The 27,136-nt window shown below is 34.6% G+C and overlaps 1 protein-coding gene across 1 annotated transcript in view; it reads right to left on the reverse strand.

Annotated features, from left to right (window-relative positions):
* AGBL4 (AGBL carboxypeptidase 4) overlaps positions 1–27,136 on the reverse strand; it is a 1,434,684-nt gene that overhangs the window by 1,369,159 nt on the left and 38,389 nt on the right. The window lies entirely within an intron of this gene.

The following is a 27,136-nucleotide window of genomic DNA, read 5'->3' on the forward strand; positions in this document are numbered from 1 at the left end:
GGTGAAGGAAATTTCCCAAATGACTTTCAGACCAAAATACATGAATTGTTGACTTGTACAGATTAAATTTTTAAGTGACCAAGCACTATTTATGCAAAACAATGGGGGTTCTGTTAGGGAAAAACTTCCAGTAACCTTCACAAAGGTAGAACCATGACTACTAGACTAATGCATGTCATAAGAAAGCAAGGAGAACATTAAAGTAGTAAATATGTGGTGATTATGGGCTACCATTCATTGAGCTCATTGAAAGAAAGAGATCTGAACCAAAGTCCAACAACCTCCCTTTCTAGAACCTTCAGATAGCAGTCATCTGCTTCTTCTCACCCTAGGGCAGGCACTTTTTGTGGCTTATTAACTACTATTGTCGCCTTCAGGACTTCCTTCATTATCTTTAATCTCCTCATTAGTATTTTACTGGGAAATAACCCCTAGCCTTTCTGAAGCCACTGTAGATTGTTCCAGGGATATTTTCCTCCTCATTTGCAGATGTCTGTAAATGTCACCTGCTCCAATTGTATTGATACTTGCAGGTGGCAAGTATGGCTCTTATATAAACACCAATTGAAGTAATACAATTCTGAATGTTGTTTTATTTTTTAATTTTTAATCATTTTATTAGGGGCTCATACGACTCTTATCACAATCCATACATCAATTATGTAAAACACATTTGTACATTCATTGCACTCATTCTCAAAACATTTTCTCTCCACTTAAGCCCCTGGCATCAGGTCCTCATTTTCCCCCTCCCTCCCCATGAGTAGCCATGGCATTGAAAATTAGTAAAGACTTCATGAAAGGAATTCATCTGCTTACCCCTATAATATTTATCTACCCATACTTTCAGAATACAGTCCATTGTACAGTAAACAACCAACCACATTGCTGGGAAGTTTTCAAGAATCATAGTAACTGTTTTTTAAAAATCACCATTGCCTTAACTGCACCTCCTTTTAAACCAAGGAATAAAATCAGACAACAGTGAAGCAGGTTCTCCTATAACCAATGATTGAATGCCTAGTTTTCATACCTAAAACTGTTACAGATCTTGGTCACAATGTCAAAACATATTCAGAACATATTCAGAACATCATCCATATGAGTTACAACCGTTGCAGAGATAACAAGATAAGGTATTTCTTTTTAATAAGGAACTCACAGAAGTTGACCATCTTCGCCTCACACTCATCCAGAAGCTGCTGGCCTACATTTAGTTCTCGTGCTCACAGAAAAGCCACTCTTTGTTGTGCGTTTAAAAATCCAGAGGGAACTCACCTTGAAATTTGGGATTGGGCTTTTATCTGGCAGGTTAGCTTTGATCTGAATTGCGCGGTAGAGAGACTTGATTTCATTATCTTAGAAAAATAATCCGAGGGCTCGGGGGGTGGGTGCGAAGAGGGAAAAAAGGAGGAGCTGATCCCAAGGACTCAATGAAAATTAAATGTCTAGAAATGAACAATGGAATATACATATGAATATGTCAATACAATTATATGTGGTTTTTAACAAGAGTTGTAAGAATCTCCGATACAATGATTTAAACAAAGAAAATAAAATAAAAAGAATCCAACTCAGGCCATTTCTCCAAATATTTTTTCCAGCTCAAGTCATTTCACTCTGGGTCCACAAATTTGAGCATTTTCCCAGTTTCATTATCTCAACTTCCTTTCACTCCTGTTTCCATTCGGAAATGGATGACTGACTCTCAACTGCTGCTCCATTGCTATTTCTCCCATTCTAGCGATGATTTCGGCATGAGGTAATGGTGCAAGATCTACATTAAATTATTGGCATGATCCTAAGGGTTTCTAAGACTTAGATTTATAAACTGAAAAATATGCACAATATAACTGACAATTGCTTAGCTCCAGTGAAGATATCACAAAATTCAAGTGTGGCACATACAGAAAGAAAGTGTCTTTCTAAGTGCCTGCAAACAGATGACTAAGGTAACTCAAAAAAATTGATCAAAGACATTGGTGTTAATAAGACATAATTTAACTATGAAATAAGCATATCTAACATTGTTTCACTTAAAATGATTTCATAATATTTTCCTATTCAACAGTAGAACCGAAATCAATCATGTATCGGTTTTTCTGTTACTCCTCCAAGTACAAGCCACATTTCGTAAAAAACTATGATAGTTATGTTAATACAGATTGATTCATATTGATACTGCTAAGCTGACCTTCTAGCTTGACGTATGGACAGGAATGAATAGGTCCATAGTTCTGACTGATGACTCAAAGGATAAGGGGATATAATGATCAAATTAAATTAATAAAACAAACATAACAGTTTCAAATGTTTATTTTGCAATTACTGGAATTACAGGAGTCCTTGTGGCACAATGTGCTACATGTTTCTTTGCTGAGAGGTTTGCAGTTGGAGCACACCAGCCACACTCAGCAAGGGAAAGATGAAACAGTTAGCGTCTATAGGTGATATTTGCAGTCTTTGGAGCCCTAGAAAAGACTCTATTTTGCCGTATAAGTCTCTGTGAGTTAAAATAGACTCAACAGAGATGAGTATGGTTTCGGTGTACTACCAAATATGATCTATGACATACTTTAATCATTTCCATGTTATGTGTGCATGTCATTTATATACATGCACTATATGCAAAATATGTGGTATTCCCTTTACATGGTTTAGAATGTTAGTTCAATATTGATATTTTAATGTAACCAAAGAACTTCCTGTGAAAATTTCAATATTATATTCTTAGGTTTTACCTCTAGATGTTTATTTCATTTTAAAACTCAGGAAAGACTTTATTTCAAAGATTTTCAAGTTTTTGTAAATTAAATGCTAATCTCCCACAAAAAATGTCATGGGATGTTTAAATGTTTGGTTGCACAAAAATGATAGTTCATATTAATCCTTCTAAATCAAAGCTACTTATCTTTTCTTTGATAGTTAAGAAAATCAGAATGTCAAAAAATAATTCAGAAAATAAAGAATTCTCTAAGATATAGTCCACTCTCCATTACCTTAACATAATAACATAGTATATATTTGTGTGTGTATATATATATATATATATATATATATATATATATATATATATATATATATATATATATATATATATATATATATATATATATATATAAATGCTGGTACCTTGGGTAATGAATTTACATTCTCAGAAAGGGTATAAAATGAATTACTATATCTGTAGTGTAGCATTTCCACTGTAAATGTTTCGCTAAAGTTAATTTTCATTAAAAGCACCCTTTGGCTAGAAAGAGAACTTTAAAATAGATGACTTCCTATGGAAAAATAAAATGTGATCAGAAGCTTAGAAATCAAGGTCATAAATCATATAGAAAAATCCACATTCAGCCTTTTATGACTTTTCAAAATACATAAATCTCATGATTGAAGTACAGTGGTTGATACTGTCACAGAAATTCTGTGCCTGAAATCAACAATACCTGTCAGGCTCACTGAATTTATCCCTATAGTCCCAGGGCTCTATGAATGCCCTTGTTTAGAAGACCAAACAATTTCAGTATCAAAACCATAGCTACACCAGAATATCCACAGTGAAAACCACCAAGGTGTACTTATCAAACTGTATAGAATTATATCTGAGGACATTGGTAAAACAGTGATAATAGTATCAATCAGAATAATCAGGAAATGAGTGATCTCCACTAAACTTCTTACCAGAAAAATGGGGTGTGGAGTCTGGCTGAGAAGAAGCTTATCCAAGAAAACAGATAAACACAACCTTAACATTTAGTAAAAATACAATAAGAGACACAGTATGTATTTACAAATATTCTGTAATGCCCTAGAGATAGATTTTAGATTATTCTGAATAAAAACAATGGTTTTAAGAGGGTAAGTAATACGTCCAAGTGTCAGAAATACCATTTGAACCAAAATCTAACTCACTATTTTAGAATGGATTCTCTAGAGAAGCAAAACCAGTGAAACATATGTATATAAATGTACACACAGAAATATATAATTATATACATATGTATTTCACTGTTTTGGCATCTGTATGTATGTGTGTAGTTGTTTTAGCTGTACAGTGCCATCAGGTCAGTTCTGTCTCACAGCTACCCTATGTATAAAGAATGATACGCTGCCGACCACTGCACCATTCTCACAACTGTTCTTATATCGGGTCCACTGTTGTAGCCACGGTGTCAACTCATCTTGTCAAGGGTCTTCCTCTTTGTCACTGCGCATGTACGGTACCAAGCATGATGTCTTTTCCAGTGACTGCTCTCTCCTGCTAATATGTCCAAAGTACACAAAATAATAATAATATATAATTGATCAAGGATTCATGAAGGTGGGGGATGGAGGGGAAAGAGGAATTGACGTCAAGGGCTCAAGTGGAAAGAAAATGTTTTGGAAATATTAATGGCAACATTTGTACACGTATGCTTAACACAATTGAATGATGGGTTGTTGTAAGACCTGTAAGTGCCCCTGCCCCATAAAATGATTAATAAAATAAAAACAAAGTAGAAAATATTAAAAACTAGAAAAAGTTTTAAATGGCTCATAAGAAAGATAATTAGGTGATAAATTTTAACCTAACTGCATCTGCAATAACCCACATTCCAATCCACATTCTGCATCATAGCAAAGCTATTCCCATCCCTGGTCCTTGGTCAGAAGAGATGCATCAGTGGCTTAATCCTTCACTCTTTTTTAACTGAAACAACTTTAAAATGGGTCAAAAAGAAGACAAATGGTAAAACATTACATTCTCAGTTAGGTCTGCCATAATTTAATTTGAATCCCTCAGTGATAAACAGAGGGAATTCACTGGAAACTTAATATATGTATGGACCCTGCGCATGTATTTTAGGCTTGCTCTGTCATCAATAGCCTTCTATGAACCAGGATTCATAATTGAAGCTCTGATACCATTTCCTTTTTTGGATTTTCATATTATTGTTTACAACCCTTGGATCATCACAGACTATACTTCTTCCATGTAGACTTAGTTGATGCTCACTTAGATGCCTGATTGTTGGAAGACAAGCCTTTAAGACCCCAGATGCTAGTCCTTCTGAAATCCAGGCACCATCCAATTTCTTCACCCATTTTGAAATAGCATTCTTACCTTCAGTTATCTTTTCATTGGGGTATCAAGCTGGGTCATGTTATTAGAACTAATTGTTCTTAGCTTGGTGGTATAATAAAATGTAAGCCCAAAATTCATTCATACATCTACAGTTTATATCTGCAGTCTCTGCTTCACCTTAGAGACATTATTATTATTTTATATTGGAGAACATTATCAATCATAGCCCTGGGACATCACTTCCACTGTCACCAAGTCAATACTGACTCATAGCCGTGCTCTTAGGAACTGCCCTCGTGAGTCGCTGAGACTACAAATCTTCACGGGAGTAAAAAGTCTCATCCTTCTATGCTGGAGCTGGCTGGTAACTTCTAACTGCTGACCTTGTGGTTAACAGTCCAGTGCATAACCACTAGGCACTAGTAGTTTCATTAGTTTAGACAACAACATAGAATTTAAAACACTGTTGAGAAAAAGAAATCATATAAGTATGAGCCAGCTATAAACCATAGTACATGAATTTATGCCATGTACAGATTAAACCCTTTAGTGACTGGACACTAGTTACACAAACAACAGGGGTTGGCGATAGTGCAAATCTTCCAATAATATTCGCCCATAGCAGCAGAGCCATGGGAACTGGATTAATGCATGCATAATGTAGCAAGGAGGACATTAAAATAGTAAGTATATGGTAGTTCTAAACTATCATTCATTAGCCAGACACCTATGGTGTATGAGATTTGAATCAAAGTCCAATGTCTGCCAATTGTATGCCCTAGCAAGCCGTAATTTATTCTCACACTATTTTGCATGGCAGCTGGTTTCTTTATTCAATGTCCAACTTTCACATGCATATGAGATGATTGAAAATACCATGGCTTGGGTCAGGTTTACCATATTCCTTAAAGAAACACCTTTCTTTTACAACACTTTAAAGAAGTCTTGTGCAGCAGATTCACACACTAAAACATGCTCTTAGATCTTTTCACTGCTGCTTCTATGAACATTGACATTAATCCAAGCAACAAAAATGTCTGACAATTTCCATCTTTTCTCTGCTTATATTAATGTTGCCTACAGGCCCAATTGTGAGGATTTAGGTTTCATTGCATTGACTTGTACTTATATTGAAGGCTGCAGTACTTGTCTTCATCAGCAAGTACTTCATGTGCTCCTAATTTTTAGCCATTGAGGTTGTGAATAAGCCTTGCTCCAATTTTGATACTGTATTCTTCATAATCTGATATCTCTGAGTCTTTGCTTAGCATGGCAACTAAATAAATATGGTGAGGATACAACTCTGACACATACCATTGCTAATTAACCCATGCAGTATGCCCTTGTTCTGTTTACACAACTGACCCCTGATCCATGTACAGGTTCTGTATAACCGCAATAAAGTTGTCTGGAATGCCCATTCTTCTCAAGGCTGTCCACACAGTCAGATGCCTTTCCATAGACAATAAAAGACAAGTTAACATCTTTCTGGTATTCGCTGCTTTCAGCCAAGACCCATCTGACATCAGCAATGATTTCCCTTGTTCCAACTCCTCTTCTGAATCCAGACTGGACCTCTGGCAGATCCCTGTCTGTGTACTGCTGCAACCATTTTTAAATGATTTCAGTAAAATATACTTGCATGTGATATTAATGATATTGTTCTATAGTTTGAGTATTCTGTTGGGTCACCTGTATTTGTAATGGGTACGTATACTGATCTCTCCCAATCAGTTGGCCAGGTAGCTGTCTTCCAAATTTATTGGCATAGACAAATGCTTCATCAACTTTTTGAAACATTTAACGGGCACTCCATAAATTCCTTGACTTTTTTTTCTGCTAATGCTTTCAATGCAGTTTGAACTTCTTCCTTCAGCACTACTGATTCTTGTTCACAAGCAACCTCTTGAAATGATTAAATTTCAACTAGGTTTTTTTTTGGGTACATTATCTCTGTACTCTTTCCATCTTCTTTTGATGCTTCTATATTAATCAATATTTTGGCCATAAAATCTTTCAACATAGCAACTCAATGCTTGAATTTTTGCCTTTGTCCTTTAGATTTAAGATGTGTAGGTTGCATACAAAGCTAGGATATTTTTTCTTGAGTTCTTTCAGGTTAAGAAATGCTTTGTGTATTCTTCTCTTTGGTTTTCTAACTCTAGATATCTGCAAATTTCATTGTAATGTTTAATTTCTGTCTTCTCAAGTGACCCTTGAAATGTCTTTACAGCTCTTTAAATTCATCATTTTTCCACTTGCCTTGGATATTCTATGATTAAGACGAAGTTTCACAATCTCTTCTGACATCCACTTGGACATCTTTCATTGCTTGCCTTTATATTTTATTTGTGTGTTTATTTATTTAACAATGGTTTTATTCTCCTTACTCATGATATCTTACATTAGACAAATCAGTTTTCCATGCTCTTGCCTGTCTTTTTTATGACCTTCTGGTTTCTTCATGTATGATGTCCTCCTACAGCTTATTATAGCTTCTGTCCTTAGTGTCAGTGTGTCAAAACTGTTCATGAGATGTTCTCAAAATTCAATGGGATATCCTCAAGGTTTTATTTTGGCTCTCTTGAACATATTTTAATTTTATTCAGCTTCAAAACAAACTTATATATGAGCACTGATGGTCTTTCCACAGCCAGCCCCTGAACTCGTTTTAGCTGCTGATATTGAGCTTCTCCATCATCTCTTCCCAAAGATGTGGTCAATTTGATTTCTGTGGATTCCTTTTACAGTAGTTCAAGTGTATAACCTTTTGAATTTTTTTAAAAAAAGTATTTGCAATGAAGAAGTCACCAGTCTTGCACAATTCTATTATGTGATTTTCAGCTTCATTTAATCATCAAGACCATATTTTCCTATTACAGTTTCTTCTTATTGGTTTCCAACTTTTGCAATTCAATTGCCAGTAATTACTGAAGCATCAAAATTACAACTATGGTCAATTTCAGAATGAATATTTTGGTAAAAATCTTCCATTTCTTCATCACTAGCTTCAGTGGTTGGTGTATAAATTTGATTAATACCATAGTTGTATCGATTAGATTTCAAAAAATGAGAATAGATGTTATCTGTCATGACAGCATTGTACTTCAAGAAAAACACTGAAATATCTTTTTGGATGATGAATGCAATAACCTTCCTTTTGAATCTGTCTTTCCTGGCATAGTAAACCATATGATTTTCTGATTCAAAATGACCAATACCAGTCCATTTAGGCTCACTAATGACTGGAATGTCAATCTTTATACTTTCCATTTAATTTTTAATGACTTTCAATTTTCCTAATTTCAAACATCATATATTCCAAAGTCCAATTATTATTATTTTTGCAAGTGGGTATTCTTAATTTTTATTAGTTCCAAGAAAAGACATTTCAGGAAATGTACTATATTTTAAGAGATATTTCAAGAGAAAAATTAGTCACTGAGCTCAGCTCAGCTCTGTGGCCTTCATGGTAATCTAATCTCCCTTACAATGACAGCAGTCTGCTGGCCCAACATTCTTGTACCTTCAACTTGACAGACTCAAGGACACAGAAACATTAAATATTTAAATTCCTCAGCTATTGCCATCAAAATGAGTTTTCTATTCATTCATTTTTCTTTTAAAAAATAAGTCTACAAAACACATTTGCGTGTGTATGTGTATAAGAAAGAGCTTTATATGTAAGAGCAATTGAATATTGAGAAAACATCCCAGCCCAGGCCAGATCAAGTCCATAAATATGATATTAGCCTATATATCCAATAGCAATCTATAAAGTCCCACTTGAGGCAGGATGCAGGTTCAGTCCCTGTGAGACAGTCTTTATAACGTCCCACCTGCATCAAGTTGTGACCTGATTGACAGGCCAAACTTCACACCTTCACTCTTAATCCTCTCAAATTGACAACAGCTTATGTAACTACCACAGGAACAATTGTTAATTTTTATAATTCTTACACATCAAGATGGTTAGTGCTAACCTTTTAGTGTATATTGTACCCAGCCTATTTATAAGTACAAAAAATTTAAATGTGATAATACTGTAATGCTAAAACTGCAACACAAATATGAATACTGTACTGCATTGATAGTAGTACTGTCCTACACTAATAATACGATTGACAGACTACACAACAGAAGAGTAGTGTGACTATTTCTGAGGGTTATTTAGCACTATTCTACAGTTTCATTTTAAGTTAATGATGTTTCAAACTTCCAACTTGTGAAAAAATTATTGGACCAATGTCCAATTATTAATAGATGCTTGCAGCTGTTATCATTTTGAGTCATGACACATCAGCAAATGAAGATTCACATAATTCTGGTCTACTCTACTTTGAGAAGGCAGCTCTTTCTCATCCATATTTGAGTGTCTTCTGACTGGAAGATTTCATATTCTGACACTATCTGACAATATCTTGCTGCCTTTCATGGAGTTTTCAGTATCAGACAATGTTTTGTTATTGTCCATAAGGTTTTCAGTGGTGAATTCCTCTGAAGTAGACAGTCAATTTGTTCTTTCTAGTCTGTTCTTAGGCTGGAAGTTATGCTGAAAATGGTTCACTCAGAATGACCCTGCGGGTATTTGAAATATCTTTAGCAAAACTTTCAGTATCACAGCAACACACAGCCACCACAGAGAGACAAGTGAGAAGTAGATGTATATCAAGGAAATGACTCACAAAGTTGGAGAAGTTGGCAAGATCAAAGTCTATGGGGCTTCTCCTGACTCAAGTAGCTGCAGACTAGACTGCAGGCTCTGTCCACCTAAGTGAATGAATTCAAAGTCCCCAGGTACTATGGCAGGCTGCTGTAGGCTCCAGGATTGCAGGCAACATGGAAGGCTGCTGGCTCAAGCCCAGAACCCACAGGTTAAGATGTCTAGCCAGACACAATATCCACACCAAGCAAAAAGGAAAGCAATTTTTCCCCACTATGTTTATGTATATTGGAAGCAGGCTGGACCCCAAGGAAGCTTCTTATCAATAGACTGGCTATTCACAGATCTGAGCATGGAAGTGACTACATTTTGTTAGATCTCATCATAGTGTATTAGTGTTTACATGCCAAACCACTGAGAATCTTCGATCAGCCAAGTTTACACAGAACCTTAACTATCACACTATCTTGAACCACATAAATGCTAAGTAATAAATATTTTAAAATAAATAAATCGGTGGAAATACATTTGCCTAAACATGATCTGAAGTGCTTGAAGAATACTATACCAGCTTTCATTTCTGTGTGGAAAATATTAATGAAAGTCAACTATAAGACACTGGTAAGTAGAGGTAGAGGTTTAGGTAGAGGGAGAGGAAGGCATAAAAATACTATTTCTATTTTTAAAGAAGAGAGAAATTAATTAAACAGATAACAAATAAAAGGGGGTAGTATAAAATGAGAAATATGCAAAATGATGAGTGACAATTTTTCTTACTGCAAAAAGCTTGGGCTCTAAGAACAGATCTATAACAGATCTATTCCTTTATATACATGAGCTCCCTACAATTATAAAATGAAACAATAGCTGATTTACAGGTTTTGTGATCATTATATGAAAGAACACATATTGAAAAGTGTCACATAAAAAACCTCTAATTGTTATTATTACTGTTGTTAACTGTAAGTATGCAGTACATGTGATCAACGTTCCTTCCAGCAGTGTGTGAGAAAGTTTGATGCTAGAAATAAGTGGTATTTGTTGCATGCATGAATTTTGCAGATGAAAGGACACATGAGTTTTATAATATCTATTGTATACATTCAGATCATTTATTTTCTTTCTTTGTCTCAGTTGTGTTCTTATAATTTTCCCAGAGAAGTAAAGCAATTGAGATATTATTCACAAAGTAGGACCTATACATTAGTGTGTAACAGGTAGTTTCTGAGAAGCACAATTTGAAAGGTAACTACCTTAAAAAATATCCCGTCAAGTGTCTTTTGTCAGTTTTTAAAATATCTCTATTACAGTCATTCTTCTGAGATTACCGCTCTGTATCTTTAGAGATGTTCTTTTAAAATAAAAATACCAGTGAGGAATAACACTTTATAAAATCATCCTCCACTGATACTTTAGCATAATTTATCAAATTAGACACTAACATAGCAAAACATTGAGGGAAATGGTCATAGAACAGTAAGTGTAAAATAGATCAATAAAAGGCAAATTGAAAACTTTAGGTACTTTACAGTTTCTAAAGAGAATTCTTATTTCAGATTACATGTAGAACTTCTGGGGCTCATCTCTCTCTATTTTTGGTAGGCAAATATTTATTTTAATACTTATAATCCTAACAACATTTGGGTCCTATATTTGTAAGTGAGGAGACTAAGGAAGAGCAGATTATTTGTCCAAGATTTCAAACCAAGTTAAATGGAGAAACTGAAACCTGAACCTCAGACTACAAATTCTGGGTTCCTTCCTTTTTATATCTACTACTTCAGCGGGACTACCTACTCATCATCTAAATAGCATTCTTTATTTACTTTTAAAGATTTGTTTTTTATTTTAAACTCAGTCCTACTTAATAAATACATTGAGGATTTATTGAAATTAATTAAACAGGGCTTTTAGAGGATTTAGAATCCGAAGCCCAGTTCTGCTACTCAGCAGCTGTTATTTATAACAATAGTGATAAGAACTTAAGGTTTTCACAAAAGGGTTAGTGACTTAAACCTAATAAATACATTACCCTTTGAAAATGGCACCTGGGTGTTTCACAAATAGTAGCGATTGTTATATCAGAATTTCATCTGCACTGTCCTAGGTTAACCTAACCTAACCTAAAATTCCATGCCAATCCACAAACTTGGTAAGTAATATTTCTATTTCCTTAACTTTGATATTTCTTTGAGGAACAAAGTATGTTACTGTGAAAAAGAAGTTACTATACAATCCGAGATGTGTGGTTTAAATTCATATTAAAAAACTGCACTGTTGGACTGCTCATCAAATAAGCTGGGTTGTTCATCTCCAAAAATTACGTATAGACAGGCCTCTCACAGCTGGGGGTATTCTTTAATTAACATTTACAATTTGGCAGTTTCCTTAAAACTTTTCACAACAGGCTCCTTCAGTTCTGAAATGAGACACTTTTATATTGAAGTCAACTTTTAAATACACTTTCTTCTCTCTTAAAAGACAGTCAAAGTGTTAGCGTCTTTCCCTAAATATAGCATACAATGCATGAGAATAAATAGGAAGGGCCATGAACAAAAAGAATATTTATTAAATAAATTCATTAGTAATATAAACATAATTCCACCTGTATGTAACACACCATAATGGTCTGTTATCTATCAAATGAAGAATAAACATGTATTCAATTCATTATTAATTGATTTTAAAACATTGATAATTTGGTGACATTATCAAAGGTACTCTCTTAACTGAATTTATTTAAAAAGACATAAAATTAGGTTCCACCTTATTCTTGAATCATGGTATCGGATTAGTAAAGAGAGTAAGTCTTTTGTCTGTCTATAGGAACACAACATAATTATTATTTTGATTCCTTATAATTTTACATCATGGTTAATGAATTCTTTTATGAGAAAATGTACACATATTCATGAGTCAGCAAGTGTATTTTATGGTTAAGACTAAAACCTATCAATATATTCTGAAAATAAAATTTCGATTCAGAGAAGTGTTAGACACATTTGCTTTCAGAATGATGAAGTCATAGTATATCTACAGCTATATAAGAAAAAATGTGATTTAGAAGGATTCACCATTAAGAGGCAAAATATTAGAAAGTTGGTATGCACAAGAAATTAAATACAGTGGGACTCCTTTGTCTTTCTGGGTCTCACAACTTTTCACCCTTCAATAATGTGTACTCTTACCATTTTTCTATCATTCATTTCAGTGGAAAATATTTGTTTTCCTTCTCTGACTGGTTTCTGCCTTAAAAAAAACTTCCAGCTTTCATAAGTTTTACTGGGGTGCAAAAAAGAAAGATCATTCAACTGAATCAAATGCTGATAATTGATCTCTAAGAATGAAAGATGAGGACTGAGATTTAGCAACCTGAACATTATTAACGACCTTTATAAGAGCAATTTTAGAGGTGTAGAGTTTATGAAAACATGATTGGTGGAGGTTCCAGGGAGAAAGAAAAATAGAGACGGATAAATCAATATTTCCTTTCATAGAGTAAACCATGTGGAGGTTATGGGGCAAACAGAAGTGCTTTTGTTTTTTATTTTACTTTAAGGATAGGATAAATAACAGCATGTCTGTAAACAAAGCTTTGAACCAGTCCTTCCTGGTTCAGTCCAAGCCAACGTAGCAAACGAAGAATGCACCTGAATTTTAAAAATGTGATTGTACCAGAATGGCAATTGGAACAAGGAAAGTTACTGTTTGACACCCTGCTTGAAATTTATCTCCCTGTTAGAATACTAATGTATGTGCAATGCATATCAACCACATCTCATAAAACACCAGTGCCTGAACCAAAGATGGTGACCATCAATCACACTGTCTTGAATGTGTCACTCTCCACCATTCAGCACTAACCCAATCTCACACATCGGGCTCTTGAAAGGCTTGCTGTGTCACTTCAGAGTCTCCAACTCCAGGGCTTCCGCCTGGAGTGTTGCCAGTTGATATTTCCCAGTGACTCTCGTTTTCCAAAGTTGGGGTCTGTTCCAGTTTTGTTGCATCAACCGTGACTGAACTAGTCTGAACTGAGCAGAATACTAGTTTATATGCTAACGAAAAAGACACAGCATCAAAAAGATACAGAGAATATAGATAGTGTTGAAGTGCTTTATTTGTGTAGGTTGGCGTAGACAGGACCTAACATGCAATTGGAGAAATTAGCTTTGATAATAGCAGAAACATCCTCTGGTAAGTAGAAAGAAGCAGAGTAAAAAGTAGTCTGTGAGTGGTGTCACTACTTTTAGCTGATGTGTCAGCAGGGCTCTGAAGTTCTATATAACTTTACACATATGTCTGGCATGTATTCTTTCCTGTCCATGATTCTATGAATCTTCCATGAAAGCCTTCACTTATAAATAAAAAAGCTGATTCAATTATCTAACAACAGTGTCGATTCCATAAAAGACACCTACTAATTTCAGACACAACAAATATGGAGATTTATGCAGCATAAGCAAAAGTCAACTCCCAGGTAATTTTCCAATTAGACACATGACCTCAAAATATTTTATTATAAATGTTATTTCCCAGAGCAATCCACATTCCACACAATAACTATTCCAAGATGCAAATGACTCGTGAGGTCTTACCACAGAATAAAGCATCAGATTAACCAGGAGTCTGCAGTTGGCTTGTTAATTACTTCAGTAAATTTAGACGGTGAAGAAATGTTTACCTAGATTGCATGTCCAAAGATATTCCAGACCACCATTATAACAACCACAGAAAAGCAGCCCAGCCCAGAAAATATGATCAGCTCTAAATTCTCAGTGACTGTAGCTGATTATCACGTAGGCATGTATGCTCCAGACAAGACCCATGGGTCATAGTGGAGAATTAATTCGTTATCGACAGCCTCTAGTTATACTCTGTGTGGCCAGACCCTGTGAGGCTCACACTAAAGCTTTTCTACTGTTTTCATAATATCAACGATGCTCCAACATTAACATTGTTAAAGAAATATTTTTATATTGAGTAAAACATGGAATACACATAACATGGAATTGATCATTTTAACTATTTTAAACTGTATGTCAGTGACTTTTCATAATTCAAAACTTTGAGTGATTATCATCACTACTCAATTCCAGAACATTTTTATCATCCCAAAAGTAAACACTATGTCTCTTATCTCCTTCTTTGCCCACTGCAGGGAGCCACTAATCTGCTTTCTATTGTTGCTCTAAGCTGTTAGGAAACACATTCCCACTCTTGACCATCCTATGTGTGCCAAAGAGACCTTAGATGCTAGAGCAGTGGTTCTCAACTTGTGGGTCGCGACCCCTTGGGGAGTTTAAACGACCCTTTCACAGGGTCGCATGATTCATAACAGCAGCAAAATGACAGTTATGAAGTGGCAATGAAAATAATTTTATGGTTGGGAGGGACCACAACTTGAACTGTATTAAAGGGTAGCAGTCTTAGGAAGGTTGCGAACCACTGCTCTAGAGACTTTTGAAGGCTGTGACCTTTCAGAAGCTGATCAACAGCCTTACTCTGAGGGGCTTCTGGGTGGGTTTGCAAGGTCAAACATTCAATTATAAGTTCAATGCAGAGACTGCGGTGGGGGGAAAAAAAGTTCAATGCGTAATAGTTTGCACCATTTAATTCACTCAATGTCAGTGAGTTTGGCTTTTTATTTTGGTTTAATAACTCCAAAATCTGCTTTTTACTTTTATCGATGTCCCTATTGTGGATAGTTCATATAAATCCAATCATGAAATTTGTGGTTTTTGTGTCTGACTTATTTCATTTATGATAATACTCTCAAGGTACATAAATGCTGTAGGATTACCAGTACTGTATATCTTTCATGGCTACATAAAACCCCATTGCATGGAAATGATTCATAGTGGGTTATACCATGGGCTGGTGTCCACAAGGTCAGTAGTATGAAAATACCAAAAGCGCTGAGGATTGCTGCTTCCATAAACATGTCCAGCCTCAGAAAGCCAAAGAGGCTGTTCCAGCGGGTCCCATGCGGTCACTGTGAGTCAGAATCGCCTCAAGAGCAACGAGGGTGGAGGTTTTTAGCTACTTGCATACACCATATATTGTTTAGTCATTGATCAGTTAATGGACATTGGAATTGTTTCTACATTTATGTTCCAAGGAATAATGGTGCCATGAACATTCATAGCTTGAAAGTCAAACTTTAATTTGAAACATGTTTTTATTTTTATTTTGCTATATAGACATCTAGGAGTAAAATTCCAGTGTTTCATAACAATTCTATGATTAATTTCTCAGGAAGCCCCAAACTGTTTTCCACATAGACTGCACCATTTTACATTGTCATCAGCAATGTATCAGGGTTCTAATGTCCACAAATCTTGCTAACACTTGGTGTTTTCTGACACTTATCATATTATTATTAATAGACATCCTAGTACATATGAAGTGGTTTTGATTTACATTTTCCTACTGACTAATGATGCTGGAAATCTTTTCAAAAGCTTATTGAGCATCCATTTGTCAATGAAGAAAAGTCTATTCAAGTTCTTTGTCAATTTGCTACCTATTTTGTCTTTTTATTGATGAGTTTTAAGAGGTCTTTACATAGTCTGGATACTAGCCTCTTTTCATATATGGTGTGGTACAGAACCCTAAATTCATGCTTTGGCATGTGAATGTTCAGTTGTCTCAGCACCATTTCCTTTTGAATGGTTTGGATGCCAAGTATCACAGATGAATAGGTTTGTTTCAAAACTAAATGCTGTTCTATGGTAAGGTGACCAGATGTCCCGCTTTTGGCGGGACAGTCCCGTTTTTTTAACAATTTGTCTCACATCCCATGGCATTTTTAAAAAGTCCCGATGTTTGGAAAGAATGCACGACAAGCTAGGGAACGGCAGGAGAACGGGAAGGGAATATACGGTTTGGGGCTGCCAGGTGGCTATTTCGCCAGGATATGAGTTTTATATTACTTTTATTAATTTTATAATGTTAAACTTTAATAAATAATTGTTGAGAACTGATTATCGAGAACTGCTTATCAATGTTCGCATTATTGATCAGTTGTTTGGACTTAATTAACAATGGCTATTTTGGGCATTGGCAGCGACAAAAAAAAAATGTGTAAAGGTCTCTCAGACAATACACATCATACTTCATGCTAGTGCTAGTTAAACTAGTGATGTCAGCAAATCAGTTATTCAGATAATTTAGGTTATTTATTTATTTAATAAATACATACATTTTCTTGAATTTAGCAGACAGTACTCATATTACTTATATTTTATAGTGGCGGCAAGTGCCGGCCTTGAACGTGGCACTTATGACGTACATTATGGCAAATTCAGAGAAAAAATAATACAAGTTAGCACTGTTATTATTTAGAAAGAAATATAGGATTAAAATTAAAATAATTTTTAAAATATTGTTACTTTATAACAATCAAATTAATTTAATGTATAAACTAACAATAAAATATGTTCAGGTAATTATGTACCTACTTGCTATGTTTTTAAGCAATATGTATATAATAATTTAAAATGTAATTTTAAGTTATATTTTTAGATTTTAAACATAATGAGCTGAAAAGAGGATGCAAATTCAACGATGATCTAAGAAGTGAATTTCCTTTTATTAAAACAAACAAAAGTGAGTACATGGTAAAATGTGAGAAATGTAATGGTGAATTTTCTATTTCGTATGGTGGGAAGAATGATATTTCAAAGCACTTGGAGAAACAAAAACATAAATTATATTTAAATACTGTTGCATCTTCCTCCAAAATACAGGAATTTTTTCGGAAAACAACGTATGGAGACGAAGAAAAGAAATTAGCACTAGCAGAAGGACTTATGTCTTTTCATGCTACCAATCACAGTAATTCCTTCAGATCTATGGACTGTACATCATAAGTTGTCAAAAAGTTAATCAACAAAAAAATTGCCTGTGCTAGAACAAAATCCAAGGAAATTGTGTGTAATGTGCTTTCCCATGTGCATTTTCAGAATTAAACAAAAATCTAGAAAAAATTAATTTTATATCCATATATTCTGATGAATCTAATCCTAAGGATATAAAGTTATTTCAATTATTAGATTTTGATTCAGAAACTGGAATAAAAATTAGAATTTTAGATTTTGTTCTGTGCCCGGCGAAACTTCTGAAATAATTTTCATTTCCATTTTTAATATTTTGAAAATATTTTAAAACATAAAATGATTGCATATTGTGCAGGCAACACTAATGCAAATTTTGGAGGAAAAGCAAGAAGAGATACAAATAATATTTTTTATAAGTTAAACAAAAACCTTAATCAAAACATTATTGGTGTTGGTTGTGCAGCGCACATAATACATAATGCCATTCAGACAGCTGCTGATTTGTTGCCCTAGATGTGGAAAATATTGTTATAATATATTCTTATTTCTATATACACACTGTGCACGTTGAAATGCTTAAAGATTTTGTGAAACTGCGGAAGTTGAATATCAGAAAATATTTGGATAAAGTAAAACGCACTGGTTAGCTCTTTTGCCAGCTGTCAAAAGAATTTTTAAAATATATGGTCCTTTGAAATGCTACTTTCTATCACAGGATAAATGTCCTAGAATTTTAGAAGAGTTTTTGAAAAAGAATCTTCAAAAATTGGGCTAGAGTTTGTACACACAATCAAGCAGCTCTTTTTCAAAATGCTATAAAACTTATTGAAGGTGACAAAATTCAAATAATTGAAGTATCAAATGAAGTTAATAATTTAAAATTTCAGTGTCAAGAGCGGTTAGAAAATAATTTTCTTCCATTAACTATCTGTAATAGTATAAGCCAGCTCGAAGAACAAGATGCAATAAATTGTGCAGATATCATAAATCATGTTAAAAATTCTATGGTAACTGCATAGATTATTTGAAGAGTGGACGGTACATCACAATGACATTGAACATTTTCATTGGGTTATATTAAAACAAGAACTCAATTGGAATGATGTGCAAAAATAATTTGATTATATTACTCAAAATTTCCCATATAGTAATATCTCAGAAAATGATCTTTTTAATGAGGTATCATTATTTTTAATATATATTGATAAGGAAAAGGTTAAATCTTGGGCATCAGCAAAAATCACAATAGAGAACAAATGGTTAGAAATATCTCATCATTTTGAAGCAAACCATGTTCCATACAATAACGCCCTAAAAACTGTGGAATACGCGCTGTCCTTACCAGGAATTAATGCTGCGACTGAACGCGTTTTTTCTACGGTAAATAAAGTGTGGACATCAGAAAAATCACAATTAAGTGTTGAGACTTTGAAAGCCATTTATGTGTGAAATATAATTTAACAAATTCTTGTGAAATTTTTCATGACCTTTTAAACAATGACGGCAATCTACTAAAAAAAATTCACTCGAATGAGAAATATGCCAAAGAACAAAATAATACTATACATAATTTTAATGTATTATATTTGTAAATTGTACTTTTGTAGAAATTTAAATATATATATTACAATATTATTTTTGAATCCTATGAAAATTTTTGTTGCTCCATATAGACCAAATTTTAAATCAAGAACTGCGCCCAACCACCCCCCCAGCCCCGGGCAATGGTGTCCTGCTTTACCAATGTTAAAATCTGGTCACCTTATCCTATGGATCTATATATCTATCCTTATGCTACTAGTACTCAAGATATTATTGTCTTTATGGATCCATCTATATCCAATAACCAATTCATATGTACTAATTAGATCTATTTACTCACATTAACGACTACATTCATTTTTCAATTATCCCAAGTATCCTACTCATGTACTCTATTCAGGAAATATTCTACAAATAGCATCATAGCTCTAATTATTACTTGAATTTAATAATACAAAGTACAGCTTCTGAGTTCTAAGTCCAGTAACTGAAACTATAAATAAGGAAATATTTATGAAGTTGTTCCTGTACACACAAGAGTCATAAAATTACTTGGCATCATTTTTCTAGAGCTCTTCCTATTGCTCTTCTTCCTGACCCTGCTTTATTCATGCCACTTCAGTTGTCATTCTAAGTGACTTCATCTACATGCAAACAACTGAAGCACAATTTTATCCTTTCATATGTGCACAGAGTTTAATGGATGATTGTCATGTATTTAATTTACAGAAAAACACAGTTAAATACCTTCTAGTTCTAATTTCAAGCAGCTGATCGCCAGCATGAGAAACAGACAAAAATAGAATTAAAATTAATAAACTCTGGAAAGTGCACAATCTATCTGAGCACAGGAGAAACACACAAACTAAAAATGTTTCTTGATAAGGCAAAAGCAGCTCTGTTTTCACAAAATCAAGATGAATCACCCCAGAGTAGCAAAGAGTAGACATCATGAGAAAAAGGAATAGCATGAAGAAATTAATAGAGGCATGAAATCATAGTGTATTTAGGAAAAAAGTAATTCAGAATAGTTGAAGGAAGTAGAGTATGATAGTAGTTGGAAATAAAGCAAGATGAATAGACAGAAAACTCACTTGTTAAAAATTTCTCATATGTTATATAAAGTAAGGTGAACTTAATAAAAAAGCACCCCTTACATTGTATTTGTCTTCTGTGCCTTCTCCGCCACTAGAATAAAACCCCACTCAAGTAACAGACCCGGGATTATTCACATAGGGATCCCATCACCTAGGAAAAACTACACTATCTTACAACACCTGTAGAAATGGAACAGGAGGAGAGATACAGAAAGTATTAAGTAACTACAACAAAACTCGCCTTAAAGGAAGCAGATCAGTGTAACAGCCTAAAAAAATAATTTTTTAAAATCCCACCTAAATGCTTCATAGCAAACTGGATTACACTCAAGGCAATTATACCATATTTTCCTGAGGCTTCATTATGCCAAATATTTTCTAAATATAAACTTCACATTTAGGTAAGCTAATAATAAATGCGAACTAAAATCTGTTCTTGTGCTCAGCAAGATTTTTAGCATCCTAAATAGAAGAACATAATCATCCAGAAATTGATAAGTTCCAACATCAGGAATATGTTCCAAATCTATTTACTGAGTCAGGAAATTCAGGAATACATTTTCACACTTGAGAATGCTTAACAGGTCTCTTGAGTCCATCTTTAGGCAACAGTCCGGTCTCTGCTACACTTCACAGTAGCTATGCTCACAAATCCGCGGCACGTCTACGGCTATGGGTGTGACCCTGGTTAGGATTCTGACATGAAACTTTTTCTACTTCTCTGTAATTTTGTTTGTTTTATTTTGTTCTGGGTTTTTTTTTCATATAGGGGTTTGCCTCAATGTATTTTGTCACTGGGCTAATCATCTTGTATTTTGGTTATATATATTTTTTCTGTTTTTCAGTATATGACACCCAGAATTCGTAAACCTATAGAGACAGCAACTAGAATAAGGGTTCCTGGGGGGTGTAAAGGGGCAGGGTGCTAAAGGGAAACTGATATCACGGAGTTGAAGAAGAAAGAGAATGTTTTGAAACTGACTGTGGTAGCAGCTGTATAATGCTGCTTGATCTGCTTGAACTATGGAATGACATAATATCTGTATTAACTCCAAATAAAATGGTTTGGGAAGTAAAATAAAGTTTAAGAAGAGCAATTTTGAAGTTTAAAAAGAACAATGTGGCGGTATATGTGCTGTTTCACTTTTTCTCAGCATGTGTAGAAATTTTCTAAAAGCAAAAGTATTCTCTTACACAAATTGTTTTTGCAATGTAGCTATCCAACCTAGTAACAAAATTATAGTATTGTTTATTTTAATTCTTGTTTTAATTGGCATTTCAATTATTACTAGTGAGGGGGGAATCTTTTCACATATTAATGTGCTCTTTGTACTTCTACTATGAATACATTGCCCATACCTTGATTCAGTTCACAATTAGCCAGTTTATCTTCTGTGTTATGGGTTTTCTTTGTATATTGCCAATAAAAACAAAAACAAACAAATAAACAAAGTAGGTTTGCAAATCTTAAGGAGTCATTGAAATCTTTCAATCGCAGAAATAACATTACCAGAAAACTTCTGAAATATAGCCCTTAGTTTCCTTCTTAGGTTCTACCACTGATTCTATTATTTTTTCCCTGGCATAGCCTTTTCATTAGTCTTCCTGACCCCAATGTTGAGACCCTCTACGCTCTCCTCCCTACTACTCTCACAAGTACTTTTTCTGAGAGGTTTCTGTTCATATCATGGCTTATATTGCCTAGTTGTTGGCTAAAGACTTTGTAGAAAAGGTTTCGTAAGCATAGCATATATAAGGGTTGGTTAAATGTTGATGGAAATGATATAGCAAAGAGAAATAAATAATGAGAAAGAAGATAGAGTAGGGGATTGCAGAAATGATGCCCTTGACTAGGTGGGAGGAAACAGTAAAAAAAGTGCAACTGGAAAACTAGTCTTAGGTAAAAGCAGAGATATTTCCTCCTGTAAGACAACAGAAGACCAAGTTAAAGGCATAAATGTCTAAATGTAAAGCCAATAAAACTAAATTTAACAATTGTAGAAAACTTGTAACTGATATCTCAAATGTTTAGATATCAAGTATATTACATGACTTCTATTATAGCTTCCCCACTCTATCTGAAGTATTTCATTTTACTGTGGTTACTTTTAATTCTATATAAATGAGTAGATATCATGGCAGGAATTTATAGATCCTTCTCATTTTTGTAATATTTTCTATTTATTGATGGTATATTATCTGTCAGACTATTCACAAGTGCATGGGGACACAAAGACAAATCAATATGGCCCTGCCTTGAGAAATAGACGATTTCAACTTTATTTACTGGACTGAGAAGATGGCTTGGTGTGCAAACGGACTCAGTGAATGGGCAAATGTAAGTGTGCATTAAGTTCAAGGCACACTGAATTTCAGGTGCCAGTCTACTTCCATCATTTTGGACATTGCTCAATTTAGCTGTAACACCATAGTCACCAAGAGACATTGAATCATTATATTAGTTTAAGTTATTTTCTATTACTATTAAAGTCATAGAAATGTTTTGTGGTGGTTAGCTGATGTTGAGTTGAATAGCACACACACACGTGTATGTTATTCTTTCCATATTTGTTCTGCTCGCAGAGCTCAAGCAGTGAATTATTAGTTTAATGTGTCAGTTACTTTTAATAAGAAAACATATTATTCCTAAATGTTTATAAATATTAGGGGAAAACACATGGAATATATCAGAAAATTCCTGTTTCTAACATGGTAGGAGCTAATTTATGTTTCAGACATCATCGTATACAGATCATTTGTACATGGGTATGATTCAAGTTAGTATTCTATAGATGATTGCTAGGATGTGAAATCCCCTGTATTTTAAGTAATTTACCTCAACATTATTTCATTGTTATGGCTTCTGAAGTTCTCAATAGCTTCTGAAAAAAAGCATGCAGTGGTAATATATGGTTTGCTCCCTGTTTGCTTTCAGAAATAAAAATACTAAATCAAAATTAACATGGAAAACCCTGAACCTAGTAGGCGGGTAGGCATTTGAAGAGAATCAGTCCTTGTAAATAGGAAGAGTCATGTGCTAGCAAGGGAATAGTACTATTGAACATAATATTTTTACTCCAATATGCTCTCAACTGCTTGGGAAGAATTCTAAAAATTATTTCCTAATAGTATTCAGTAGCACGCTCGTACCTTCACAGCCACTGAGTCAAGTTCAATTCATAGTGACCCTATGGTACATGAGAGAACCCAGTGAGTTTCCAAGACTGCAACTGTAGGAAGGACTGAAACTGAAAAAAGTCCATCTGCAGACTTTGTGGTTGGCAGCTCAATGAGTTAGCAGCACATACTATGTCACCAGCGCTCCAAAGAAACTCTTAGAAAGACAGAAGTCGTTTTTTGGACAATACCAGAGCTACTAAATTTTAGCCTGTGACAAGATCTTTCAGATCTATTATATCAGAACAGTGAGCTTCTAGGTTCATAAATCAAAGTGTGCAGAGTATCTGTAAACCTATCCCCTAACACCTAACTGTTCTAACCAGATAGCTTATTGACAAAATCAAATGATGCCATATAGAGAATATCAATTAATATCATTTTCAACTCATACATAGAGACATGCATGAAGTAAAATCTTCACAACCAAACAGAATGCCATCATAAGGGACTGAAACTTGGGGGGGGGGGCAGGGGGAGTATTGCTGAAACCCAATATACCTATATTTAAGAATTATAGAAAATTTCAGTTATTTCTCAAATATATATATATATATATACATATATATACCAAATATATTAGCTGAGTTATACTATAGCTTCCCTACCTCATATTTGGTTTTCCTGTGTCTACTTTCAATCCTATACAAAAGTATTAACCCACGGTTAGAACAATGGTAACTATTTTTCAACAAAAAACTTATTTTGTCATAGGTCTTTCTAATAAATTATACATAATTTCTCTCCATATAAGATATGTATAAATACCCCCATTTTCTAGATAAGTAAACTGAGACTCATAGACAAGCTCATACATAAAGTTACACAACTAGAAGAGATAGAATTTTAACTCAAATGTGCTGTCTATAGCATCTTGCATTATATCCATAACTCTTTTATTATACATATATAAGATTCCATGCCCAGTCCTCTAGGAAACTAATGCAGTCATCAGAAGATTACATTCGATGAAAAAGTCACCACAATACAAAAAGGAATCTGACGCACTTTAAGAGACACTCAATTAGTTTAATACAGAAAGACATCACGTGTTTCATTATAAGGATCAGAAAAGGTTTTGTGGTTAAGATAGCTTTTGAAATAATTCTTAAATATTGTTTTAATAAAAAGTGAAATCTCCGTGAGTGAGAAGAGATTAGTCTAGTCAGATGCCTTTCTACGAAAAAGAGAATAATGAATCTCTCAGGGGGGAAGGAATAAAACTGGGTGAATAGAAAATGTTTAATGAATAGCAGAAATTCCAAATTATATGGAATTTACAGAAAACCTTGCCAGGTATCATCTAGTGTTTCTGGTCTCAGAGTTGTGGAGAATAGAAATAAAAGGTAAAAAACAAAACTAGTGGCAAGGATGAACACAAAGGAACTTACATACATTGCTAAATAAATTAAAAAATGCAGCCTTTGCCTAATATGCATTCTCCAATTATAAAGTCTGGAATGCCATCAACTGTGCCTCTACAAAGGCATACACAAGGAGCACATGACAAATTATTTCCTTTTCACCTTCCTCCACTTCCAGCCCAAACTGCCTGGCTACCTTTTTTATCCAAAGAAACAACCATTTCCTCTTTTAAACTCTATCATACCCTATTATGGAATCTGTTCACTTTTAATTTATTTATTTATTCATTCATCTTTTTAAATAATACATGTTTATTAGCATTGGTAAATAATAAGATACAAAATGTATATACAGTTGTCAATAAAACAGATACAATTCTAATGTCTTGTAGTTTATTATCTATTTGAAGGGAGATAAATGATAATCAAATAAACAAAATAAATATATAATAAGTCTGATGAAGTGATGTTTTAAGAAAAAAGTAATGTGTGCTAAGAGGAGTTAATGGGAGAGAGGTAAGAAGATGTATAGCCAGCAATGTTCCAATAGGATGACATTTGATCATAAATCTGAAAGAAATGAAACTACCATGTAAACATCTTGGAGGTAGAGCATTTCAGATTTGAAGTTCAAAGTCCTGAGGCAAGAACATAGATAGTGTACTACAGGACCAATCAGATAAGGGAGGATGGTGACTCCGACACTCTCAAACCCGGAAGCTCTTCAATGAAATACCATTAGCATCGGCACTCCTTCAGTGAATTCACTTGCACTGCCCACCAGACTGGGAACTCACTGACCGCAAGAGTCCTTCTCCATTATGGCTGAGGTCCCACTGTTTAAAAAAAAAAAAACCAAAAACGGACAAAGTGGTCTCACAGTAATTAATTAATTAACCCCTTTCTCCTTTTCTTGATCCCTTAGATTACTGATGAATATGGGTTGTATCCTTCACTCAGATTTCTGTTTCTTTGAAAGCAAAGAATGTGTCAGATTTTTTCCAGTCCCACCAAGGAATCAAGCATAGTTGTACAAAGATAATAAAAAACTAATAGAAACCAAAATAATAACATGGTTCAGTGTAACCGGAAGACACACAGTACATACTTGGCAGAAACTCCAGTATGTCAGGCTGGGTTGTCTAGGAAAACAAAACTAATGATACTCATGTATGTATAAGATAGAACTTGATATCAAGAAGGCACCGCAGCCCAATCCAATTCAAGTCATGGGTGTGACACTGGTCAGAGCCCTCTTCAGACTCATGTAGTTGTAGACTCATGAAGTAGAAGAAAGAATCAGGGAGATCACAGACTGGTGGGTGCAGAGTCTCATGGATCCAAAGTCAGTGGGAATATAGCAAGGCACTGACAGCTCCGTGATGGTGGCCCATATGGGACTGACTGCCCCTAGAGACAGACACTGAATCCCAGAAAGCAGGAGGGTGAAGGACAAAATGGGAGACACTCTGTGTCTCTCATAAAAGGCTACATCCCCAAGGAGTCATCTCTAGGCTACCAACCGATTGACAGGATGAACTCTAACACTACATCCACACAGGTTGACATATAATCTAATCATCACACCCAGGAAGTCAAATCTTTTCTATGGAAACAAAATCAGTTGTCATCCAATCAATCCCAATTCATGGAGACCTCAAGTGCATCAAAACACAAGTGTGCACCAGAGTTTTCAACAATTGATTTTTCAGTAGATGAATGCTAGACTTTTTCCCAAAGAATTTGGGGTATGAAAGCACTGAAAGTGTCAAGTTCTCAAATAAGAAACATTTACATAATTTGTATCACTACCACTCTTAACTCTCACCTATACCATCTTACAAATGCAACCAGAGACATAATGTCATAATGAGCTCAGGGACATAGTTGGATCAGGGAGAGTGATCCTAGGTAGAACAATTAGCAAGTCAAGGATAGTGCTAAAATCACATAAGATGCTCTCTCAAACATGGCTCCAGCTGGTAAAGTTCCAAAATATCCAGACCGGGGGCAATAATATATTTGCCATTTAGTGGTCAATACAAATAAGTCTACTGATATCTGGACTGGACTAGGAAAATGACAGTAATTAGGAAAACGAAAAGAAAAATTTTGAACTGAGCATAGTAAAACTAGTGATCCCATTCCAGAATCCTATGAAGAAGACAGGATTCAAGGCAATACCAGAGTTTTAGCCACTATTAAAACCACTGCATAGGTATAACATTGGGTAAACCTCTTGTATTATCATATAGCAACCCAGTAATGACCCTGTATAAGAGATACTAAATTCAAGATTCTAACTTGGGTGACAGGTAAAACTATAGCACAGTAGAGAAGGGTACATCAGCTCAGTTCGGCAGACTATACCAACATAAGCAATATAG

Source organism: Tenrec ecaudatus, chromosome 1 (assembly GCF_050624435.1).
Source record: "Tenrec ecaudatus isolate mTenEca1 chromosome 1, mTenEca1.hap1, whole genome shotgun sequence".
Classification (NCBI taxonomy): domain Eukaryota; kingdom Metazoa; phylum Chordata; class Mammalia; order Afrosoricida; family Tenrecidae; genus Tenrec; species Tenrec ecaudatus.